This window comes from Sparus aurata, chromosome 13, assembly GCF_900880675.1.
Source record: "Sparus aurata chromosome 13, fSpaAur1.1, whole genome shotgun sequence".
NCBI classification, from domain to species: domain Eukaryota; kingdom Metazoa; phylum Chordata; class Actinopteri; order Spariformes; family Sparidae; genus Sparus; species Sparus aurata.
In genome coordinates this window covers 23,026,772-23,031,707 of record NC_044199.1, presented here as the reverse complement: position 1 = coordinate 23,031,707, position 4,936 = coordinate 23,026,772, and the positions used below count along the sequence as shown (strand labels likewise).

Sequence of the window (4,936 nt, the reverse complement as noted above, 5' to 3'; positions counted from 1 at the left end):
TTTCAATTAGTCCGACAGTCAATGCCCGTCTGCTGGCGACAGCTGTCGTTCTCTTTCTCCTGCTCCTTTCCCCGTGGATCTCACACTCCTCTTCCTCTGTCTGCTCGCTGCAGGTGTAACTGGGTCGGTCTGCAGGCCCCGCCCACTCTGCTGTGTTACGGTGTAGAATCAGACACTGGCAACTCTTGTCAAACCCTGGTTTAGCCCTGTATCAACAATACACCTGACATGAAAAAGGACAAGCTTAGTGTAGGTCTATAAAATGGTGAAAACCAGACACAACGTTACAGGCAACACTATTTTTTTAAGCTCTCAAAACTCAGTTCTACAGGTGCTTTTCACCAGTGTGACATGTGTCTGAGTGGATCTGTTGTTAAACTATCTTTTTAGTTTCTCAATTGCTGATTAGGAATGGTTGATGGTGTGAGTGTGACAGATGAGTATGTGTGTGTGGAAGGTATATGAAAGTTGTGTGGTTCTGTAACAGAGAATAAAAAGCAGTTATCAGAACAGCAGGTACATGGTTAACTATACAGTACCAGGAATGGTAAACAACCAATAGAAATAAGAATGAATCATTCAGCTTAATTAACAACAGCCAATATACAACAATAATACAAGCACATATAGGAGAGTTCTTACTATTAGCAACTAATAAGCATTAACGAGCTAACTGATTAGCAGCACTACAATATAAATTTTCCACCTGCTGCATCAACCCACTCTGCGGAGGCCCTTTTCGACAGCAGGGAGCGCAGTTCTGGTGCTTAATACCTTATTATCTTGTCTAAGGCACAGAATGAGTTTTATGAACCCTGTTAAAAGGTTGAGTCTTGAGTTTTTTGCCCAAAATAAACGCTAGACTTTTAAAAATGAAACCCGTCTTAATCATCACCTGGCTTCTAGTTCTGTGTGGTGGTGGCTTTGTGTAGCCCTCCCGTTAGCCCCACTAGCTGTTTCTGATGCTGCTGAGTGCTAGGCATGGATCTATTATAACAATACATCCATGGTGCTAGCACGTCTCTCTCTCTCAGCAGCAGCAGTCAGGACGGCAAAGAAAAAGAAATATAGCCTGAGTGAAGCGCTGGAGCCGCGGGCCGATTCCCGTCACTGACAACTAAAGCTCGATGCTAACTTTGGCTAGCGGTGGCGGTTAGCATCCGCCGCTAATATCGTCTTCCCAGCTGACCACAATGGCAACATAACACCGGAGGCTCCCGGTGTTGGTGACGGAGGCACCAGCGCTTCTCTCGTACTGTATTTCCTTACCTTTGTGGTCCTGGTAACTGCTGCTGTCAGGGGCAGGAGGCTAACGTTACACAGTTGAGCCCGAGAGGAGGGGCCCAGTTTCAATGTTTTGTTTACAAACTGTAACAAGCAATACTCCAGACTCTACTTTTAAACTTACACAACACAAATGACCTATGTATTTATACGTAAATATTAACCATTTCCCAGTCACCTTTCTCATCCTCCGTCGTCGTCGTCTTCTTCTTCTTCTTCTTTGGAATTTCCGGCAGGCAAAGTATGGCTCACTGCTGCCTCCCCTGGTTGGTTAAAATGAAAAGGCCAACTACGTGAGGCGTTCATGTACGAGAACTGGTGTGCGCGCTGCAGATCAACTTCCGGCTGCGAAGCATCAGAGTCTGCGAGCACACGTACGTGTGAACGCCTAACAACATTTGTCAAACAGTGACAGACAGACGTGCACACGCTGCTTCATATGTACGCAGCTTTTTGTTACACGTGAAATACAATATGCACGTAACAACGCACGCATGCACGCATAACAAAATATACATGTGTGCGTGCGTGCGTGCGTTGCTGCGTGTCTCTCTAATTGTATTGACATCGATTTACCGCCATACACACACACAGATACACACACACACACAAACACACACACAGACACACACACACTGACAGACACATACACTATGGCGGTATATCGATGTCAATACAATTAGAGAGACACGTAGCAATGCACGCACGCATGATTATTTTGTTATACGTGCGTGCGTGCGTGCGTTGTTACGCGCCTATTGTATTTCACGCGTAACAAAAAGCTGCGTACGTATGAAGCAGCGTGCGCACGTCTGTCTGTCACTGTTTGACAAATGTTGTTAGGCGTTCACACGTACGTGCGCTCGCAGACTCTGATGCTTCGCAGCCGGAAGTTGATCTGCAGCGCACACATCAGTTCGCGTACATGAACGCCTCACGTAGTTGGCCTTTTCATTTTAATCAACCAGGGGAGGCAGCAGTGAGCCATACTTTGCCTGCCAGAAATTCAAAAGAAGAAGAAGAAGAAGAAGAAGAAGAAGAAGATTTTTTTTTTTTTTTTAATTTAAACAAGAAGAAGAAGAAGAAGAAGAAGAAGACGGAGGATGAGAAAGGTGACTGGGGTAATATTTACGTATAAATATATAGGTCATTTGTGTTGTGTAAGTTTAAAAGTAGAGTCTTGAGTATTGCTTGTTACAGTTTGTAAGCAAAACATTGAAACTGGGCCCCTCCTGTCGGGCTCAACTGTGTATCGTTAGCCTCCTGCCCCTGACAGCAGCAGTTACCAGGACCACAAAGGTAAGGAAATACAGTACGAGAGAAGCGCTGGTGCCTCCGTCACCAACACCGGGAGCCTCCGGTGTTATGTTGCCGTTGTGGTCAGCTGGGAAGACGTTATTCGCGGCGGATGCTAACCGCTAGCCAAAGTTAGCATCGAGTTAGCTCACCACCACAACAGTCTACAGTCTAGGCTTTAGTTGTCAGTGACGGGAATCGGCCCGCGGCTCCAGCGCTTCACTCAGGCTATATTTCTTTTTCTTTGCCGTCCTGACTGCTGCTGCTGAGAGAGAGAGACGTGCTAGCACCATGGATGTATTGTTATAATAGATCCATGCCTAGCACTCAGCAGCATCAGAAACAGCTAGTGGGGCTAACGGGAGGGCTACACACAGCCACCACCACACAGGACTAGAAGCCAGGTGATGATTAAGACGGGTTTCATTTTTAAAAGTCTAGCGTTTATTTTGGGTAAAAAACTCAAGACTCAACCTTTTAACAGGGTTCATAAAACTCATTCTGTGCCTTAGACAAGATAATAAGGTATTAAGCACCAGAACTGCGCCCCCTGCTGTCGAAAAGAGCCTCCGCAGAGTGGGTTGATGCAGCAGGTGGAAAATGTATATTGTTAGTGCTGCTAATCAGTTAGCTCGTTAATGCTTATTAGTTGCTAATAGTAAGAACTCTCCTACATGTGCTTGTATTATTGTTGTATATTGGCTGTTGTTAATTAAGCTGAATGATTCATTCTTATTTCTATTGGTTGTTTACCATTCCTGGTACTGTATAGTTAACCATGTACCTGCTGTTCTGATAACTGCTTTTTATTCTCTGTTACAGAACCACACAACTTTCATATACCTTCCACACACACATACTCATCTGTCACACTCACACCATCAACCATTCCTAATCAGCAATTGAGAAACTAAAAAGATAGTTTAACAACAGATCCACTCAGACACATGTCACACTGGTGAAAAGCACCTGTAGAACTGAGTTTTGAGAGCTTAAAAAAATAGTGTTGCCTGTAACGTTGTGTCTGGTTTTCACCATTTTATAGACCTACACTAAGCTTGTCCTTTTTCATGTCAGGTGTATTGTTGATACAGGGCTAAACCAGGGTTTGACAAGAGTTGCCAGTGTCTGATTCTACACCCAAACACAGCAGAGTGGGCGGGGCCTGCAGACCGACCCAGTTACACCTGCAGCGAGCAGACAGAGGAAGAGGAGTGAGAGATCCACGGGGAAAGGAGCAGGAGAAAGAGAACGACAGCTGTCACCAGCAGACGGGCACTGACTGTCGGACTAATTGAAATGTGAGTTTATACTCTGCCCTAGGGATGTAATGAGATCAAAATCTACAGTATTTGCCGTCATTTCATACCCTGCATGTTCACAATAATATTGAGACACTTTTGTTATCACGATATCGTGGTATTACCAATACGTTACATCCCTACTCTGCCTCCATTGTGCGAGTAGTGATCCCTGTTCGTGGAAAGTTATTGCGAATGTGTGTAAAAGTACAGTGACTGAAGTCCCCCCCCCCCCTCCCCACATGACAGCGTAAGAGGCCGGCGCCCAAGGACGGTGTGACAGCAGTGGTGCCAATGACGTGAGTGATGTTGGCCCGAGGTGACGGTGAACAGCTGATACTCTGCCCCATCATGTGAGCAACGATCTTATGACGGAAATGAAGTGGTGTGCATGTATTGGGTTTAAAAGTGCAGTGACTGCCATCTCGTTTCCCCCACAGCTCCCGAGTCTGCGCCCGGCAGAGGACAGTGTGCAAGTGGAAGACAGCGGTGGTCGTGGAGAATCGGTGTTACCAAGTCACCACAATAACGGACCCCTTCCCCCAGACCCCATTTTGTAATTTATGTGACTAAATATTGTTCTAAATGCCCTTTACGGTCTCCAAGCACTTTCTTGGTTATCGAAACACACGTCATATACATCAGCGTAGATGAGAGCCAAGTCAGAGACAAGAGAGACAATGAATGAAATCCCGCGAAATGATGTGCGGTCAATATGACCGCTTGTGGCCGAAATAGGTAAAACAAATCATATTTTCTTTTCCTTTTCTGTAATTTATATAAAAAATATTCTCAATTAAAATACAGAGACTTTTAGAAAAATGGTTAAAAGTCTGTAATGTTTGCATTTTGTTATTAACATCACAGATTGATAACTGATAATGTTCAAAGTTATTATTATTATTATTATTTCACATAAACACACACAGTAAGTATAACGGTACCGTGTTAGGTATTCTTTTCGTTAGTTCTTTATTGCTTTAGCAATATTGTTGTGGCATTCATGGCAATAAAGCGAATTTGAAATCTATTGAATTAATAAACCTTTAGATTCT

The 4,936-nt window shown here is 44.3% G+C and overlaps 1 long non-coding RNA gene across 1 annotated transcript; it reads left to right on the top strand.

Annotated features, from left to right (window-relative positions):
• The first annotated feature begins 3,730 nt into the window (after nt 1–3,730).
• LOC115594583 (uncharacterized) lies at nt 3,731–4,428 on the top strand. The gene is made up of 3 exons (XR_003986521.1): nt 3,731–3,881; nt 4,131–4,234; nt 4,322–4,428. It is a non-coding gene; the product is annotated as an uncharacterized LOC115594583 (long non-coding RNA).
• Nucleotides 4,429–4,936: the final 508 nt, after the last annotated feature.